This window comes from Euprymna scolopes, chromosome 2 (assembly GCF_053919585.1).
Source record: "Euprymna scolopes isolate OS-2025 chromosome 2, ASM5391958v1, whole genome shotgun sequence".
In the NCBI taxonomy this organism is placed as follows: Eukaryota; Metazoa; Mollusca; class Cephalopoda; order Sepiida; family Sepiolidae; genus Euprymna; species Euprymna scolopes.
The window spans coordinates 60433460-60456758 of record NC_136483.1 but is presented as its reverse complement, the minus strand read 5'-3'; positions in this window follow the sequence as shown (position 1 = coordinate 60456758).

Here is a 23299-nt window from a genome sequence, read left to right as displayed (position 1 = left end):
AACAAACAGTCAGAAACTCGATTAATACTGAAAAAATAAGGGGGTATGATTATTTTTAAACATTGCAGATTTTATAAATAGCTGTATATTTCTTTTATTACAAGTATCCCGAGATTCTAAAATGACGAAAATGATCAGAAGAGGTTTATTAAGAATATGAATCAATATGGACGTAAACAATAAATTCTTACAAAGTTACACCTAATAAACTCAATTTTCAAGGGGGGGTATGAATAATATCGGGCACAAGTGTATATATATATTGAGAAGTAGTACTATTACTATATATATAAGTGAACCTGCTTTTTTGTTTTATTTTACTTCAGTCGAAGTTCTCAGAAATCAAGGGGCCCACAACCTGGGACTAACACTTGAAGTCTATATGAGATACATAGATATCCGAATATTCCATTAAAGTTCTTTATCTCTCAAACACTGAGTTAGTAAAAAAATTGAGAACATAATTTTCCTCTCCCCAATTAACCATTTTTATATGTTGTAGTATATCTTTCATTTTGGTCTCTTGGTTTACTGGATTCCAGGACAAGAATTTATCTAGTCTGGTGGAGTATCCAGCTTCGTGCTATTAGTTGAGGTAGCATCACTTGGAGAAGGTGTACCATTCCTCGTAAAAGCTTATATGGGTTAGCCATAGTGAGGAGATCTTATTTGGGCGGCGAATACTATGTGATTTTGAATATTTGGTCAGGCTTTACTTCTATGGAAAAAGTATCCTCATGCCGAATTGTTCTGACAAACCACTCTACAGAGAGACCTTAGACACTCGAGGATAATGTCTAGTAGGCATTCAAGTTCTCCCCTGTGTGTGCTTGTCTGTGTACATTTCCCTACGCAATAACTCTGTCAATTGTCAGTCTACAGACTCGAAATTTGATATACAGGTTACTGAGATTTACAAAAATCTTCGTAATCCGTGTTTGTCCAGATATATGGCTGTTAAGGGGTTAAAGTTCAACGATTTGACCTTTGAGAACTCTACGAAACTCCTCCGACAATTTTGGGTATAAACAAGTGAAATTTTAGATATAGGTTTCTTAGACATGAATCTAACTTAATAACTTGATGTGAGCCCAAAACAATAAATGTTAAGGGATCATAATAGGGGTCAAGGTTAAAAATACTGACCTCTGCGGTCTCTACCAAATTACTCAGACAATTTCTGGTCTAAGCATTAGAAATTTTACATAAAGGGTATTCAGAGATTGGACAAGTTTTTAACCAGTTTGTGTCGAAAATTTAACCTACCAATATATAAATGTATGTATGTTTACATGTCTGCCTAAAACTTTCGACAGAGGCGATAGATTTTTACAAGATCAGTATCGTTTTGAAGCTCGACCCTTCAGACCACAAATACCGAAAAATTGGCTGAAACATTAATTTCCTCATCCTCAACTTGGCACTTTTCTACAGGGAGAGATCGCTATTTTCACTGATATTTTTGAAAATCATCCCCTCTTTTCGATTGTCTTGCCTTAATTTAAACCTACGTCACTTCCGGTTTGGCGGTGGCGTAACAGGAGAAACGTCACTTTTATTTCCTCCTTCTTGGTACGGGTTCGAGCCTGTATTCCTACTACCACTTTTTTTGCTTAACGCACACATCCAAACACCCGAGCAACGTCGTCGGGCACCAATGCTAGTATATATATATATATATATATATAAATTCCACAGCCAAACAACATCGCCGCCTACAAGAGCCATGACAAGTCAACGAACTGGAAGTCCGACTCGAGTTTCGCCCTCATTTGGGCTCATCAGTTAGACACATCCGAACTCAGGATTCGAAACCTGCCCCCCCCTTGCATGCGAGGCAGGCACTCTACCAACTGAGCAACTGCCCCGCACACAAGAATTTCTATTAACCAACACAAATCAAGCAAACCGCACTGAAATCCAACTGTGAAATGAACCTACTTATATATATATATATATATATATATATATATATATATATATATATATATAGTGTGTGTGGGGGGGTGCATAGTAATAAAATTTACAAATATTTTTAAAGTTAGAAAATAAACTTAAATAAGTAATCTTTGGTTAATAAAGTTAAATATATTATCCTCTAGAGGTAGCATTCATGCTGATCAAGTCTCGTGACTGGAATAACTTTTAAAAACATGATATATACAATTACACCTATGTTATCTTATCACCCTTAGTATTATTAGTAATTTGTATATTTACATTCATTTTTATTTATTAACAATGTATACAAGTTAAAAATGTATGACTAATATAGTTTTGATCTCCTTTATTTAATATATTCTGATTAATTTTAAACGGTTTTAAAGCATCAGAATAACAAACAAATGCTTTATTATTAAATTTTTTAAATATATTAGTTTTATCACAATCCTGTTTTATCATCCTTATTACTAAGCTAGAAACCTGGGGTATAAAATCTATTAATTTTAAGGTAATGTGAGCTATTCTCAGAAAATTTGACATAATATTTCCATAAAAGATTATAGCAGGTACTAGCTTTGTGCGGCATACGAACTATTTCAAACCAATTCCAACAAAAATGGCAGGTGTATATTCCATACATCTGTCGTTACTGGAAAATATACATACGTGAAACACCACGTAACCTTGATAAGAGAATATATGAACATAAAAGGCATGTAAAAACTAGAAATATTCTTAACGCTATTTTAACCCACAGTATGGAGCATGATCACCAGTTTAATGTTGAGAATGCAACTATCTTAAAAACGGTACATACCAAATTAGTACGTCGTGTAATTGAATCATAGATAATCTCCCATTCCTCCAATTTAAGCAAAGAATATGTTTCTTTTGCATCTTTCCATACCTACCCAACATAATAATGCAGGAAAATGATTTCGACAACGGTTAACTTCTATAAAAAAACATTTTAGTCATATATATTATCTATATCTATCTATATATATAAAATGAACGTGTGTGTGTGGCTGTGTGTGTGTAGAGTTCCTACGCAAAAACTGCCTAACTGTCAATTTTAAATCTACAGACTCGACATTTGATATACAGGGTACTGAGATTTGGGAAAATCTTTGTAATCCGTTTTCGGTCAGAAATTTGGCTGTGAAGGGGTCAAAGTTCAATGATTTGACCTTTGATAACTCTACCAAATTCCTCCGACAATTTTGGGTCTAAACACTTGTAATTTTAGATATAGGTTCCTTAGACATGGATCTAACATAATAACTTGATTTGAACCAAGAACAATAAATGTTAAGGGGTCATAATAGTGGTCAAAGTTTTTTTTAAATTTGGCCTCTGCGGTCTCTACCAAATTACTCAGACAATTTCTGGTCTAAATATATGAAATTTTACATAAAGGGTATTCAAAGATAGGACAAGTTTTTTAATCGGTTTGCGTCGAACATTTAAGCTTCCGAGAGGTCAAAGTTCAAAAGATTTGACCTTTGCGGTTTCTAGCAAACTAATCACAAACTTTTGGGTCTAATTGTTTTACATTTACAGATAACTTTTACGACATTTCTCTGCCAATTTTGAGTCTAAAGACTTGGAATATTGGATGTAGGTAACATGGACATAGATAAAACTATATATTTTGATTTGAGACCGAAATAATTAATGTTAAGCGGGTCAAAATTGGTGTCCAATTTATAAAAAAAAATTACATCCGGGGTCTCTACGAAATCACTCAGACAATTTTGGGTCTAAATAGGCGAAATCTATACTCCTATAAATTCGTTTTTCAATCCCGTGTATTTATATTCATATTAAACTCCCTTTCTCTGTTTATTTAAAAAGAAAATGTATAGGGCGTGGAATTGCATTCACTAGCAGAAGATCTAGCTAATTTGCATATTCTTTTAAACATTCATTTTAATAAATTTCCTATTAGTTTCTTCGGTTTTCTTATGGGTTGGTCAGCTTTAGGTAACTATTACGTGTAATTGTATTAATGCAGATATTCTACATGATTTATATTTGCATAATATTTGCGTAAAAAGTTTATAGTAATCACAAAATTGTTTCCATATATATTTATGTATACGTATATATTTTTGTTTAAAAAATTTGCCTACCAAACTCATCCTAGAGTTTTTGGTCTACAGGCATGAAACTTCATACATGAGTTATTTGAATCAATGCGAAACTTTATATTTGGGTTTTAGCCCGGAAAAATCGATGCAAATGTGTGAAAATTAAAAAAAAATAAGTTTGCCAGGTGAAGGTCGAACGCCCCCATTACGAACGCATAACGTATTAGCTATTAGTTCATGTTTTAATTTTAGCCTTGGAGTAAATATGTCTTCATTGCCCAGTCATTGGCGGCAGATACAAAAATAAGTCGTAAGCTGAAGGTTTTGGTTTCGATTCTCGGTGGTGGCGCACGAGTCTTTATTTTTTTTTAATTTTTTAAATCGTTACTAAATATTGCGTCCAATATCTATCTATCTATCTATATATATATATCTATAAAAGTGAACGTGTTTATCTGTCTGTGTCTGCCTGTCTGTCTGTGTACATTTTCCTACGCAATAACTTTTTCAATTGCTAGTCTATCGACTCGAAATTTGATATACAGGGTACTGAGATTTGGGAAAAACATGCTAGTCTTATATAAAGTGTATTCACACGTAGGGCAAGTTATAAACAGTACATAGGGCCCGAGAAAAGCCGGGTTGAATTGCTAGTATGTATAAAATTTCTTATTTACACCTTGAGATACATATGCTGATCTGCCCCCACCTCTTAATATATATATATATATATATATATATATATATATATATATATATATATATATATATATATATATATAAGCCCCTAATGAACTAACCTTATCGTCAACTAACATATTTACTCATGAAAAAACACGCACTAAACGGGCGAAACGTCGTCTAACTTTTAGGTGTCTCTACCTTTGCTTTTAATACCATATATGCTGGAATTTCATCCTTGTTCATAATCATATATGCACATATATATAGAGAGAATTTTCAGTCTACATACTCGATATATACATAAGGGGTATTCAGATTTGGGACAATCTTTTTAATCGGTTTTCGGTCAGAAATCTAGCTGTCAAGGAGTCAAAGTTCAACGATTTGATTTTTGAAAACTCTATCAAACTCCTCCGCCAATTTTGGGTCTAAATACTTGAAATTTTAGATTTAGATTAATTGAACCGGTATCAAGCATTTAAACTTGATTTGAGTCCCAAACAATAAATGTTAAGGGGTCAAAATTGGGGTAAGAGTTAAAACTAAATTGACCTCTCAGACAATTTTCAGTCTAAACATTTGATATTTTACATAAAGTGTAGATATAGGAAAAGCCATTTATCTATTTTTGGCAGAAAATTTGGCTACCAAGGAGTCTACGTTAAAAAGATTTGACTTTTGCGATTTCTAGCAAACTATTCAGCAAATTTTACGTGTAAACATTTGAAATTTTACATAAAGCGTATTCAGACATGCAACAAGCTTTTTAATTAATTTTTGGGCAAAAATCTGGCTGCTAAGAGGTCAGAGTTGAAGTAGTTTACATTAGCAGACGCTACCAAACTCCTACGCAAATTTTGCATCTAAACACTTAAAATTTTAGATGTAGGTTATCTGGCCATGTCAAACTTTTTAATATATATATATATATATATATATATATATATATATATATATATATATATATATATATATATATATATATCAGTTCAGCCCAGCTTTGCTCTTGCCCTATGTACTGTTCATTACTGTACTATATATATACACATAAAGTAATTAACAGTATATAGGGCACGAGAAAAGCTGAGTTGAACTGCTAGTATACATATGTATATAAATGAAATTGTCTGTGTGTGTGTGTTTGTGTGTCAGTGTGTACATTTTCCTACCGAACTTATCTGTCAATTTTCAGCTTACAGACTCGAATGAGTATTGAGATTTGGGAGAATCTTTTTAATCGGCTTTCAGCCAGAAATTTGGCTGTCATGGGGCTAAAGTTCAACGAGGTGACCTTTGAAAAATCTACCTAAATTCTCCGCCAATTTTGGGTCTAAACACTTAAAATTGTAGATGTAAATTACTCCGACATGGATCATGGAGCCCAAAACAATAAACGTTAAGAGGTCAAAATTCGGATCAATTTTTAAAAAAAAGATTGACTTCTGCGGTATCTCATAAAAAAACTCAGTAAATTGTTGGTCTAAACATTTGAAATTATACATAAAGTTTATTCAGAAATGGGGCAAGCTTTTTGATCGATTTTTTGCTGAAAATTGGGCTACCAAAGGTTCAAAGTTCAATAGATTTGACCTTTGTCATGTCTAGCCAATTATTCAACCAATTTTTGGACTAAACTTTTGGCATTTTACATAAAGTGTATTCAGACATGCTGCAAGCCTTTTAATCAGTCTTTGGAAGAACATTTGACTGCCAAGAGGTCAAAGTTAAAAGAGTTCGGCTTTGCAGACTATGGCAACATCCTCCGCCGATTTTGGTTCTAAACATTTTGAATTTTAGATGTAGGTGACCTGGACATGAGTCACACTTTTTAATGTATATATACATATGCGCATAAGTTATGAACAATGCATATGGCCCGCGCAAAGCCGGCCTGAACTGCCAGAATAGAACACAACCACACACAACCACACACACACACACACACACACACACACACACACACACACACACACACACACACACACACACACACACACACATATATATATAGAATGTAAAAAATATAGCATACACACCCATTATATATATATATCCATATATATACATATATACATATATATATATATATTTATATATATATATATATATATATATATATATATATATATGCAGGGTGACCAAAAGAAACGGGCCTCAATTCTAATTAGGCCTCATTTCTTAGTGTTTTGTCCGAATGAAATGAAACTTTAGTCATAACTAGTTTATTATATTCAAAACATCACATCAAACCCTAGGGTCTTTGGCCTTTGTTTGTCCGTTCTGCAGCATATGTTCTAGATGGCCTCCGTTTAGCTTTTTTTTATTTTTTGGTCACCCTGTATATATGATGCATTTAATAAAGGAACAGAACTACTTATACGTATAAGTTGTTTGCTTGACATTAATTTGTTGAATTCCTATATCGGTAATGGTGAATAAAAGGATCCAGGAAGTTTTAAACTCAACGGGTCTCTCAATTAAGCTATGGAAGCACAGAATCTGTGCAATATTCAATTATATTTCATGCTTATTTCTTTTCACCTCCTTATAATAAAAAAAATAAATATAATAAAAATATATATAATAAAAATATATATGATAAAAGATATATATAATAAAAATATGCATAATAAAAAATATATATATAATAAAAATATATATAATAAATATATATATAATAAAACAATATATATAATAAATATATATATAATAAAATATATATATAATAAAAATATATATAATAAATATATATATATAAAATATATATAATAAAAATATATATATAATAAAATATATATATAATAAAAACATATATAATAAAAAAAATATATAATAAAATATATATAATAAATATATATATATATATAATAAATATATATATATATATAATAAAAATATATATAATAAAAATATATAATAAAAACACATATAATAAAAATACATATATAATAAAAATATATATAATAAAAATATATATATAATAAAAATATATATAATAAAAAGTATAATAAAAAATATATATAATAAAAATATATATATATAATATAAATATATATAATAAAAACTATATCTAATAAAAATATATATAATAAAAATATATATAATAAAAATATATATAATAAAAATGTATATAATAAATATATATAATAAAAATGTATATAATAAATATATATAATAAAAATGTATATAATAAAAATTTATATAATAAAAATATATATAATAAAAATATATATAATAAAAAATATGTATAATAAAAATATAAATAAAAATATGTAAACTTTTTATCAATTATTGTTTTATGCTTTAATCGCAAAAAAGATATGCGATTAAGAATAAACAATTGATAAAAAAGTTCATTCATTTTTATATATTTTATAAATTGTTTACATTTTTTAAATATATATTTCAAACATATTCATTTTTTTTTCAAATATAGTAAATTTTATTATTGAAATCTGCATAATCTATTACGATATTTGCCGCCAAGTACGTTTTATCTGCAACCCTTGCAAAAACATATAATGAATGAAATCGTTAAGGTAATAATAAGTGACATATGTTTTCTGGATTATTCTTTAAAGTCCCTTGTATTAGAAACAAGAAACGCAACCAAAACGTTGGTGTCGAAAAAATATGCGATCAAAGTTTAAAAAAATTTATAAAACGATATGTGATTAAAAAATCTAAAAAATAATTGATAAAAAAAGCCTAATAGATTACGCTGGTTTAAATATAAAAAAAAAACTAACTATATTAGTAAAAAAAAAACTTCATTCCATACCTTTTTAAAAAACTTTGTTTAATTAAGTTAACAAAATTAACATAAAATATAACTGAGAATTGTATCGATATCGTACTTTTTATGCGATTAATAATTTAAATAATAATTAAAATTGATAAAATGTTTACGTATTTTTATGCAATTTTATTATAAGGAGATGAAAAAATAAAATGAGAGACTCATGTGCCAACTTCCGTTGTGTTTAAAACTTCCTGTCTCCTTTTATTCACCATTTCCCCTATGTATATATTCCGATAAATTTGTTTTATTTTTATATGTGCATTGATATTTATATTAAAAACCTTTTTTCTATTTATTTAAAAAAAAAAAAAAGCACAATGTTTTTATATATGAGTCGTAGAATTGCACTTATCTGCAGAAGATCTAGCTAATTTGCATATTCTTTTAAACATTCATTTTAATGGATTTCCCATTAGATTTTTTTTCGGTTTTCTTATGAGATGATAATCTTTAGTTAATTATTTTGTGTAATTATATCCATGCAGTTATTCTGCATGATTTATACTTGCGAAATACTTGCGTAAAAAGATATAGTAAACACAACATATATTTATGTATGATTATACATATATAGGGTTTTCGAAGCTATCCGAAATTTTATATTTGGGTTTTAGCCTGGGAAAATCGCTCTAAAAGTGTGAAAATTAAAAAAAAAGTGCAAGTTGCTAGGTGAAGGTCGAGTGACGCCATTACGGAAATGCGTGCGTAACGTAATAGCTATTCGTTCATGCTTTAATGTTTAGCTTTGCGGCAAACATGTCCTCATGCTCAGCCATTAACGTCAAAGGAATAAGTAAATCGTAAGCTAAACGTTCTGGTTTCGATTCTTGATAGTGGTGCACGAATCAAATCTTTTAATAACTTTTTAAATCATTACTATATATTGGATCCAAAATAATATTATAATAAATACATCTGCATTAATAAAAACATACACTATTATAGCGTATTTTACGACCGGGCAATGCCGTGCGGACTGCTAGTATTTTATATATACTACACGTCAGTGGATAATTATATTTCAAAAACAATATATATATATATATATATATATATATATATATATAATGTGTGTGTTTGTGTGTGTATGTATGTGTGTGTATCTTTGTTTGTGCGAGAAAGAGAAACAGAGAGAAGGATACAAACGAATGGAGAAAGAGAGAGAAAGAAAGAGCCGGAGAGAGAGACATTATGAGAAGGTGGTGAGTTATTAACCCACTCACTTTCCAAAATAACCTAGAAAGTTCTTCTCCGTAATAAGCAAAGTCCATATTACCCCATCTGCGAAAATTGTTCGCGGCAGACGGCGGAGCGTGCCGAACGAAGAAACACTCAGTTCGCTGTATCCTTTTTTTCGCACCATTTTCGTTATCCGTGTTTATTGCCAATCCATTCCAGCCCTCCTCGCACAGAGACTCGGAACAAAACTTGTTCGCAGGTTGTAACATCACTTTTTACTACTTCCAACACTGCCCCCCCACCTTCGCCAGCCTAAAAAATTAAATAAAAAAAAAACGATGCTTTTATCTGATTTCCCTTCACCCTGGACACCCTCCCAATCCTGCCACGCCCTTTTTCCCTGTACTCATCTCCTCCTAACCTTGGATCGCGCACTCGCTCTTCTTCACCACTTCAGAAAAAAAAAAAACGTTGCTCCGAAAGAGGCCAGCCTGGAAACACTCAATCGGAAAGAGTCGACACTTCAAAGCGATCGCGGAACAACCAAATTGGGTGAATGTTAAAATGATACACACATCATTATCAGCCATAGTTTTAATAGCGATTCCTTTACGTGTACCTTCCTCCTACCCATTCCTCTCCTCCTACCTCGTTCTACTTCTGTTGTTCCCTTTAAAATATTCGTCCTTCTTTTTCTTTTATTATACTCTACTCAATCATCCTTTTTATGTGGATCCTTATCTTTGCTCGTTTTTTTCTTACATTTTTTCTCTTTTTCCCTTTTCACTGTATTTGTTTTATTCTTACTTTCATTTTTTTAATCTGATTTTTTTTCTTTATTGTCTTCTCATACTCGTTCTTTCTTTTCTCTTTTATCTTATTTTCTCTGTTTTTCCTCTTTTTACTATTCATACTTCTTCTAATTCATTGTTCTTTTTTACTTTCTTTTTCTCTTTTTACTTCTATGTTCTTTTCTTTCTCTTTTTTATTTTCCGTTCTCTTGTTTTTCTTCTGTTCGGGACTAGCAGTTGGTGTCCCAACCTGGATGTGATAACAATATGGGTAGAAGGTGGCTTATCAGATGCATAGCGTATTGACAGCCGTAAAAAGTTTACTTTTTAGCACAGTAGAAGAACACTTTCCTCGCAGCAGCCTTGTCAATAATGTCTATGTACTTGTACTAGAATAATTCGCGTTTTTTTTGTAAATGTGAGCTCGAAGGGCCCACAAGTTTTACACTCGAGCATTATACTATTAGCCATGGTAATCGATTATTTATCTTAAAGGGAAGTAGTTTTTGTGTTAGTAGAATTGGATGTTACCATCAGTTCACAACCACATTCAACTTGAGATTAGAGGTATTTTTTTTTTTTTAACGATTTAGCAATTGCCTTAGATATGTCTGCGTTTGTTTTGCGCATATGTTCGAAATAGAGCGTGGTATCATCAGCAAATATATCCATTTCAGAATCAATTTCATTATGGAAATCATTAATATTAATGAGGAACAATAATGACACAAAACCTAATCTCTGACGTACAACGGCATTAATGTAAAATTTTTCGGGTGTACGGCCACCTGGGACAACTTGGATCATTGTTTTTATTAGGAAATTTAGAAAATAGTTGTCCAGTACTACCATAAAAAATGATTTTTATGAAAAGTCGTTCATATCAGATCTTGTTAAACATTTTTAATATATAAAGAGCTGTCGTTCTAGCATCAGCTGGTTCATCAAGTATATAATATCTACGTTAGAGATGTTTGTTTGAAATCCGATGTAGGACCTGTTTGCCTAAACTTGTACTGATGGTCAGCAAGAAACTTAGTATTAAGAAAATGATCCCTCTATTGATGAGAAATTGAAAGATTTTCACGAAGATATGTGGCAGAGTTATATACCGATGATTTCATTAGATTTCTAAAACACTGGTACAACAGAGACAGTTACCAGCAAGACTCGTAAATGCATCAACTGGTAAGTTTTGACGTAAACAGGTTACCATAATACGAATAAGATCAGCCCTCCATATGTATATAGCACACACACACACACACACACACATATATATATGTGTGTATGTGTATGTGTGTGTGTATGTATATATATTAGAATTTTCAGAACGTGAGATGATATAATTATTTTTAAATTCAAACAATATTGCAGCTCACAGGAATCATACAAGCTTACAAACCGGAAGTTCAAAACACATATTTCGTGCTCATTTCTGTTCATCAGTTGAACATATCTTCGAAACGAGAATTTAGTAGATGCGAGGCGAGTACTCTGCCACTTGTGCAAACGCGCCACGTACAAGAAAGTCTATTAACCAACACAGATCAAGCAAACCACTGCGGAATCCGACTGTGGAATGTGCTGGCTTAGTCTCAAACAAGTGCGTGTTTGAAGAATCTAATCAATGTGTAAAAATTTTATATAAGAAGTAAATAAATAATATAGAATTTAAATATATTTTCATTATTTAACCAACGAATGTTCACGCTTCACAATAAATATTTTATAAAAATAAGTTTACATTTGACATATTTCATCCCCGGCCAATAATGCCGAGACAGCCAGCTCTCATATTATTTTTTTTAGAAATAAACTGCAAATACGGCGGTATTAGGCGGGTGTGGAAATTGTTACAGAACTCCGATATGGTAGTAAGTAGAAAAACGCTGGTGAAGGTTAAAATATTAATTAATGTCTGACCCCTCGAGTCTGAAAAGAGGGAAAAAATTCTTTTCCAAGAAATCTAATATTTCTACGTGGTTTTCTGTCTTCTTTTCTTTTATATATTTTACGAATAAAAGATTTCAACCGGCTGGAAAATACTCCATCATTAAATATTCCGGAAAAAAATGATTTTCCAAGCCACTTGTCTTTTCGCTTACTACATTTCTCTTGTGAAAATACGTCCTTTCGATACAGAAACACCGATCTTCGGTGATGTACTTCCTACATTTAAAATTTCTGGAAATTTTGAATCATATTAGCCGCAGCAAATTAAATACTCCTACTTGACGATATATATGTATATATATATATATATATATATATATATATATATATATATATATATATATATATATATATATGAGAGAGAGATTATCAATAAAAAAGAAAATGATAATATAAAAATCTGTACGAATGTATATATTTTTATTAATTTATTCAATAATTACGGATGAAAGATAAGACTCTGTATATCATGGCATTTAGAAGTCTAATACGTTTCATCAGAAGAGAAGAGAAGATGCTAGGCGACATAATAGGGATGCAGCGTGTAGCGATAGTTACATTGGGAGCAAAATAATTGTGCAGTGAGAAATTAAGTATTGAGACTGTTTGGAGATGGAATGGTAGAATTAAAGTGATCACACACACACACATACACACACACATATATATAGATATAGATATATAATATATGTATTCTTGAATATACGACTTACAAGAATAAACTTGATATACTAGAATCACTAATAATTAAAGTAAAAATAAACAAATTTTAACGATAATATTCTTAAATTCCTTTAAAAGTAACATAGCAACGATTAATATTATATTGACACCCGATTTACTAAAAATAAAATTACCTCTGTAAATATCGTATCACAATTACGGTTAAACTCCACATAAAATTGATCTAGACTGATCTGAAAGTATTTAGGCAAAAAGCGACTATGGCTGTTAGAGCAGCCTGTTGTTGCCAGAAACAATAACACTAATATAAAAACTAGAAAGCATTTAAAACGAAAATATGCAGAGAGAAATTGTCTACATTATTAAATGGATCATGCTTGAATGAAAAAACGCTGCCTAAATACACATACAAACACACGCACATGGAGGCCTGAGGAATTCTCACGAGAATGAAACGTGGAATATTCTGTGTAGCATTATTGCCATATATACTTTCACAACTTACTACCTAGCTCTACCTATGTATTGAGCACTGGTGAAGTAAATACTGGAAATTTACGCATAAAATTATATCTTCATATATTAACTTATGTGATTAAATGAAGTATATATATATATATATATATATATATATATATATGGTGACCAAAAAAAAAACAAAAGCTAAATGGAGGCCATCTAGAACATATGCTGTAGAACGGAGAAAAAAGGACAAATACCCTAGTATTTTGATGTGATGTTTTGAATATAATAAACTAGTTATGACCAAAGTTTTATTTCATTCGGACAAAACACTAAGAAATGGGGCCTAATTAGATTTGGGACCCGTTTTTTTTGGGGGGGGGTCACCCTATATATATATATATATATATATATATATATATATATATATATAGTCTTTAGTCCGGTCTTGATCTTGAACCCTTAACGTACATTTTTGTTTCCCTTTTTCTTTTATTCCTTCATTTCTGTAATTATTTTTATTTACTTTTTTTTACATGGGGGTCACCACTTATCAAGGCCCGAAGGCCACTCAGGAAAAAGGGTTATTGCGTGTACAGTAATCAATGAGATAGTGTTCTAGTAATCATTAGTATTGGGGGTTTTGATAGAGTATCTTACTTAAGGGGCGGTTTGTCAGGAATTTGGTTATGTTGGACTTGAAAATGCCCAAGTTGTAGTCAGGTGGGAAATAGGCAAGTGGCAGAGAGTTCCACTGGCGTGCAGTTCTAAGAAAGAAGCTTTGCTCATGGAATATACGTTTGTATTTAAGCACATATAAAGAGTGAGGAAAATTATTGACAGTAGTTTCAGCCAGACGGGTGTTTCTCGTGAAAGATTAGCGAGGGGGAACGAGGGATTTGAGCTCAGACGAGCACCTGTCATGGAAATAGCGATAAAACAAAGACCGGCTTGCAACGTCTCTTCTGTGGGAGAGAGGTTGCAGGGAAGAGAAAAGGGCATCCTCCACTAAATCACGAAGTCTATTTTGTACTCTGTTAAGGCAGGATAGGCTAGTTTTAGCAGCTCCTGCCCAGATGTGGCAGCAGTACTCCATCCTTGGACGCACCTGGCTTTTATAGAGATAGAGAATTGCATCAGTAGTGAGATATCTTCTGGAGCGGTAGAAGGATCCCACCATTTTCCCAGCGTCCCTGGCAACAGATTTGATTGTGTTCCTTTGCTTTTTTGTGGTACACCCCGTTTCTTTCTTTTCTTTTTTCTCGCCTCATTCGCCTTTTTATTTATTTTCTTCCTTCTCTCATATCTTTGTAAATATGTAGGACTATGATGCTGCCTGCATTCTACGCATTAATACAATCATCGAGCGAATCTAGGCATTGTAGATCATTTATTTCTGGAAACTAATAGTATCCAGTATCCGTAAAACGTAGGGTACACGTCTAGGAGCAAATACACGTAGAGTTGAATATCAGAAAAACATCGCAAGATAAAAGAGACAGCAATAAGCAAGCAAAGAAATATTCAGACCAATATCAACGCCTTTAATTTAAAACATCAAAAATATAATTTTTTATATTTTTTAATTAAATAAAATAAACATAAACGTTCTTTTACCATTTTTTTAAAAATCGTCTGCTGCTTTATTTCTTTGAAAATATTTTCCAGTTTATTTTTGTCTATTTTCATTTGTATTTATTTCTATTTATTTTTTACATGCATTCACCATAATTTCTATCGCAGATTTAGACTTTTTGCGATGGTCGGCACGATTTATTTATTTATTTTATTTGTTAAATGATGGAGCTTACAAGTATTTCTATTCTATTTTTTAATTTTTTAAATCCGTATCTTTCATTCGTAATTTAAAAAAAAAAGATTATTTCCTCGTATTTGTTAAACTTTTCTTCAGATTCTATTTTATTATATTGTTTAGTTTTTCGGCGCCATCTTCTTTTTTTTAACCTCATCTTTGATCTTGTTTAATATTTGCTAGATTTCTTAAATCAATTATGTTACTGCCTCAGTCTTTTTAAGATGCGTCCAAGCATCTCTATATGCGGATTTATACGTCTGTCATAGTTGACTTTACAATAACATTTTCATCGTTAAACGCGTAGGTTGTTTAGACGCAAGTAATTTGTATGCGTTCACGTTGGTAAATAAGTGTGCCTGTACATTATTTCTTCCTATATTTCTTTTCCTTCTTCATCACCACAATCAAGGTATATTTACATGGGATTGAGAAGCTACTATTTGTGGTAATGGCTACAAGGTCACTATGTAGGGAGTTGAGCAGCAAGATGTCTGCTAACATTACATTTAAATTTCCCGAAGTTGGTACACCAAGAGAAGCATAAAAAATCGAAGGATTCCAATGTGTAGCAGTTTAACGGGGAAAGATGTATTCGAGTAGAAGGCTTGCCAGCATGTAGAAATTTCTACAGTAAAAAGGTGGGATTTTGTTTCTTGTAATCGAGAGTATTTACGTCGATTGAGCGTCAGTGCTTTGAATTTGTGAGAACTGATTCCATTTAAATACCAATAAAATAGGTACAAGGTTTCAGTATTTCGTTGATGCGACAGAGGTCCAAGCTTAATTGCTAGTGCGGGACCTATTAGACTGAAAACATTTTGTTTATCCTAAGAAGGAGGTTGTTTATTACTAGGGCTGTGACAGCAAACTATTCTTTTCATTCTTTTGAGTCCTCGGTATATATCCGACACAGACACACTTAATCAACCGAGAACCACAACACACTATATAAAAACATATAAAATATTAACGGATATATACTCAAGAGTCAAAAAAATGAAAGGGATATGCTGTTGACATAGCCCTATTTATTACGCTTAAGCACAAAATGATATTTTCCTCGGCTTGCCAACTTTCAGATACAAATAGAATGTTTCTTTGTCATGCTTTAGTCTTAAATAGCACTGCCATGGCGACTCGCGTACATTTCTCTCAACTTTATTTAAATATCTCATTTTATGCTTCTCTTTTCTCTTGCATTTCATTTTTCTTTATTCCCTTTCTTTCCTCTTGGTGTCTTATATATTTTTTCTTGTATTCCATTTCTATTTTTATTGCTCAGAATTTTTTTGAATGCAACACAATATTTTATTTTTCAATATTATTTCATAATGTTTTTCGACGCCATTTACATTTCTTCATTTTAGAATTGAAAAATCTTATTTCGTATTTTTTTTTAAGCTAACAGATGCACCCGGGGTTATTCAGAAGACATACGCGCCGAAGGATTTTGTTTAAATACATGCAGGTTTTAAAATATTTTGAAAACAACTACGCAATTACTCACATTGTTTAAAATTCACGTCAAGTTATACATTCTTAAAAATATAAAATTATGGACACCTTTATAGTTTTTTTTTAAGAATATACTAGACTCAAATATAACCTGTTGATTCACCCACTTAGCTCTGAGAAGATTGTTTTAAAATTGTTTGCAAAGTTCGTTAAAGTAAAAAAATAAAAGAACCATTCAAAATCAACCATTCTCTGCTTACTAAATCTACCCGCTTTCTCTCTCTCTCCTGCTATGGGTAAAATCGTATTATTATTTTGGCGACAATTACATGCATATGTATTATAATGTATTTTTTCTTTATTTTTACATAGAGGTCACCACTTATCAAGGCTCGGAAGCCACTCGGGGATAAGGGCCTTTGCGTGTACAGTAATCAATGGGATAGTATTGTAGTAATCGTTAGTATTAGAGATCTGATAAAGTATCTTACTTAAGTGGGCGATTCATCAGGAATTTTTTTATGTTGGAGTTGAAGACATGCAAGTTTTAGTCAGGGGGAAATAGGCAAACGGAAGAGAGTTCCACAGACGTACACTTCTAAGAAAGAAGCTTTCTTCATGGCATCTTTCCTATCTTAATTCTTAAAATTAGTTTGATTCCATTTGACTGTTAATAAACTAAGAAACAAGCATACAGAGAGTGATGGAATTAAGAGTTATAAAATTAAGAATATGAACTCAAACAATATAGAATAATAAAGGCGAGGCGAGGATGAATGACCGTATAGAGAATTAATTGGAAATTATATCGTATTAGAATAATTTAAACATGTTTTCCAAATAATAAAACGAAGAATAATTTTTATCTATGTTGGTTTCCATAAGATTTTTGCTCTGTATACCAATCACAAAATTTTAGTTTAATTTGAAACTTCAATTCAAATTCGTCTTGTGAGCCATACTTTGCAATTTGGTGGACAAATGAATCACGCGACTGGGCATTTGCATACACTCCTTCACACTCTCGTTCAATATATATATATATATATATATATATATATATATATATATATATATATATATATATATATATATATATATATATATTACAATAAGTTTACCAAGGTAATCAAAATGGTAAACTAAAAATATATTATAAATATTAAAGAATTAATATTTACAGGTAAAGTAATCTCAACCAGATGTAAAAGCTCAATAAAACCGAAAAGGAAATAGAGCTTATAATATGAACAAATGATTAATAAAACATGTTAAATGACATCTTGAAAAGAGTTAAAGACATATTTAAATTTAAAAAAGGAAGCACAAGATAAGTGGATAGTCCTTAATCCGCGGATTAAGGACTATCCACTTATCTTGTGCTTCCTTTTTTAAATTTAAATATGTTTTTAACTCTTTTCAAGATGTCATTTAACATGTTTTATTAATCATTTGTTTATATATATATATATATATATATATATATATATATATATATGTGTGTGTGTGTGTGTGTGCTTATTTAATTTTATTCAACCATTTTTTATACCAATTCTTTTATTTATGAAGCTCGATGTAACTACATAACACATACACATAAATAACAAAAAGTCTATATTCCAGATTTCAAAGATGTTGCCATCTTTCCGTTTATTTCATACAGCATGTTAAGATGTTCAATTCTTAACACCACCTGTTCCGTAGCATAGAATCATTCATATAATTTTTATGCCTTTTTGTTTATTGTGTACTGACTCACCAGTGGAATAGGAATTCATACACTTTAAAAGAAAATAACATGAATATGATTACAAAAAATCTGCAAAAAAATGAAAGAATAGTTGTAATAGTGTTTTGTGACAATTACGCCATCTTTGATTTTAATGTGGAGTCATTTACGCCATACCAATGTATCATTATAATGTGGTCATATCATTATAATTAACATTAAAATATCTTATGTAATACTTTTTAATTTTTTATTTATAACTGCTTTATATTTCTTTTTTTTTTTGTGTGTGTATAATATCAATAATGGTTAAATCTAGAATGTGGGAATTTAGATTTTATACGAAACTAATTGTATTTATCGTTTTATTCTTATTTCCAATATTATTTTGTGTGGTTCGCATATTGTTTTTTTCTAAGCTATTATTACTAGTAATATCGCTTCTATAATTTATACGACTAGAGTTCCCTATAGTCATATTGTTTGAAATATCGTGGGTTGTTTTCAATGTTACCACATTCTATTGCTTTAAGTCATTATGTTCATTTTTAATTTACTTTATTTTACTTTTTTATCCTGATCTAGCTTATACTTCATTGCCCCATTCTTCTTGCTATTAAATATCTGTACGTTATAAGACAATCCGGATATACTTTTAGCTATGCTAGGTTTAATAGCTTTCTTTGCAAGATTGGATGATTTGATTTATAGCTAATATAAAATAACGTTTGCTTGGGTTTATTGTTTGGGTTATATGTACTGATAATTAAGTTTCGAGTGATATTTAAAAATTAACTATTTTATGGTTTATATCAATGGTTATTTTTAAGTCAATATCTTGAAAGAAATTAACTGCTGTAATTTTTTTTCTGAATTTCTATTACAGTAATTAATAAAAAACAGCGCAATATGTCTACAGAAATCCCTTATACAATTTCTAGCTAACTCATTAAAATGTAGAGACTTACCAAATCAGTTACCTGTGCAGACCCTGAGCCACCCATCGCAATATCAACATTTGGCTCTGTTTTTCTAGCCCAGTATTTATTGTATTTAATTAATTTTTTTTAGCTAATTTTAGTATACCAATTTCTAGTTTTGTTACATTTATCTCAGCTGTCGCAAGTTCTAGTGTCATATCCAACAATTTCGGGGAAATCGATGGGTAATATGAATCAATGTCTAACATTATAAATTTATTATTCTTACACTTGGGTAATGTGTTAAACTTGAGTAATGTATAAAACTTGGGCTATGTATAAACTTGGGCTATGTATTAAACTTGGGTAATGTATTAAACTTGGGTAATGTATTAAACTTGGGTAATGTATAAACTTGGGTAATGTATTAAACTTGGGTAATGTATTAAACTTAGGTAATGTATTAAACTTGGGCAATGTATTAAACTTGGGTAATGCATAAAACCAGCTAAGAACCTTCCCAGATGGTTACCATAGATTATGAATTACATTGGATTTTATTTTCGGCAATATTTTATCAAACATCGCTTTAATAATTATTCCTACATCTCAGATACAAGGAGAGATTAATCTAATTGTGGGACTATTCTCAAAGTTAGGTTTGTGATCCCTTAAAGTAAATCGTAAGCGCTTTTGAGTATAGATTTCAATGTTATTATATATATTAATTTGGAAACAAATATTCAAGGTTGATGCATTTTCATCGTAGATATTTTCCTCATACGTCGGTATGGCGTTAATTATTCTACATTAAAATCAATATGGCGTAACTATCTCCAAACACAATTGCAACTACTCTCAATTTTTTTTCGGATTTTTGTAATCATGCCGATATTCCTTTTATTTTCTTTTAAGATTGATGAGTTCCTATTCTTCTGATGAGACAGGATAGAATAGATTAAAAAAATGACATAATAATTACAAGAATGATTCTGCGCTACGAAACAGGTACTGTCAATAATTGAACATTTTAACATGCTGAAAGAAATAAACAGTAAGATGGACAGCATCTTTGAATTTGGAATATCGAAAATAGAACATGAGTAGGAGGGGGAAAATATATGAAAGAAGAAGGGGGGAGAAGGAAGTATAAAAGTAGTAGTAAGAGGTAGAGGAACATATGATAGACAAACGAAGAGGAGGACAAAGATATGTAAAAACAAATAGAAAGAGGAACATGAAAGACGAAAAATGAAGAGAATGAGGATAATATGTAAAAGAAAACTAAAACAAAGACGGGAAGAAAATAATAACACGATCATGAGGTTGAGAAGAGTCGATGAGAAGTTGACAAACGACGGTAGGTACAAGATCAGAGAGAGGGCACAGTAACATCGAACCGCTGAATCTTGGTTGTCGTTTTCTCGTTTCTTCTCCGAGCGTTTCCTTCGTCTTCTGTCCTCACACTAGTCGGTGAACAGCAGGTCAGGTTGGCGTGGTCATCGGTTTCAGCTTCTGGGAGAGGGGCGAAGATCCCAGGGGTTAGAGGTTCCCAGTATGCTCTCGCGATTTGGTCTTGCATGGAATAAGATGAGCGCGGCTTAAATTATGGCGAGGAATTAGGCTAATATTTTATGAGAGTGTTATATTTTAGCCCTCGTCCTTCGCCGTTTCCAGATGTGATCTATTGCACGCGTTGCAGACAGCCATGAAGGAATTGTATGGCGTCCAAGAACATAAACTTGTTGCCGGCAAATAAGAGTATATATATATATATATATATATATATATATATATATATATATATATATATATATATATATATATATATATAAAACCATTCATACATATTTCCTATATCATGGCCCTTCAATGTGGCTATATATATATATATATATATATATATATATATATATATATATATATATATATATATACGTACGTCTACATACATATACATACAAATAAATGAAATACCTACTTCCAAATTTCAAGATGTCGACCATATTATTGTTTTTTTCTTTAAGTATGTTAAAATGTTCAATTTTTGACAGGACCTGTTTCGTAGCGCAAAATCATTCATGTAATTATCATGTCCATTCTTGAATTTATTCCGCCCTTATCTTATCCGAAGAATAAGACCTTATCAATTTTAAAAGAAAATAAAAAAGAATATGGGTATGGTTACAGATTCCGAAAATCGGCAGAGAAATGCAATTGTATTTCTTTTTAGTTACGCTATCTCTTAATTTTAATGTAGAGTAGCCAACGCTTAATCTACGTATTAATAAATTCTATTCATATTGTTATTATAACATAAAATATCTTATTCAATATTTTATTAATTTATTATTTATGATTAGTCTATACGTATTTACTTAGATAATATGAATAACGGTCAAATCCAGAATATATGTATTTATGTTTATTTTATAGCTACTTAACATATCTATTCGTTTCTGTACAATGATTACCGTTGATTAGTTAGATTTAATTTTTGCTTAACTATAAACTTGTTTCATTGCATGAATAAATATTTTTATTGTGTATATTTCTACATTTAAACAAATTTATAGCATTGCCATTTGGTTAGTTTTAATTACCCATTTTCACATTAATATGAGAGATTGTTGAATTTTTTTTCCAATACATTTACTTTCTCCGTCCAAGGGAGACAATTTATATTGGGTTGTTTCAACTTACATAATCTTATTTTACTCTTAAAATTTTATGAGTTTTAATTCTACTTATAAATATTATTTCCGAATTTAGTAGTTTGATTATATTTATATTCTTTATTCATTCATTTAATTTTTATCATTATATCATAATTATATTATTTATTTTAACCTTAATATTTTAAAACACTTTTCAATATAAATGAATCTATATTATATATGAGTTTTATGCATTTCTCTTATAACTTAAGTATTATATTCACTTCAATCATTACACGGTTATATCTATTAAATTTACTTTGAATATATATTTTGTCTCTTATCTAATACATTGAACTCAAATAGACCTTACTTTTCTTCTATGTGTATTTTAAATATCTTAAAATCATGTCTAATAATTTATTTATTTAAATTTGCTTCACCGATGTATACCGTTGTAAGTAAATATGCAATATCGTTCAAGCTATATTTTATATTCGGATTATTTAGTTTTGTTCTTATTGACATATGTTTCAATTCAGTCCATCATATATACTTTTATTTATTTTATATTTTATTTAATTTCATGTCAATGTTTATTTAAATTAAGTATTATTCTAAAAGCAGATCTTGGGTTTAATCCAATCTAAGCTTTTATATATTTATACACGTATTTATTCAATTATTTTATATTATTTCACTAGTTTTTTTTTAGAGTTTTTAATTTCTTTTTAATCACACTCTAAAATTTATTATTTTCGACCTATCATTATATATATATATATGTGTGTGTGTGTGTGTCTGTGTGCGTGTGAGTGTGTGTGCATATTAAAATCAAATTGAATACATATATATTTCAATCAGAATTAACAATTGTATACATATATATTTCAATCTAAATTAACAATTAACAATTTAATACATATATATTTCAATCTAAATTAACAATTGAATACATATCTATTTCAATCTAAATTAAAAATTAACAATTGAATACATAATTATTTTAATCTTAATTTACAATTAACAATAGAATACATGTATAGTTCAATCAAAATTAACAATTAACATTTCAATACATATATACTTCAATCGCAGTTAACAGTTAACAATTGAATGCATATATA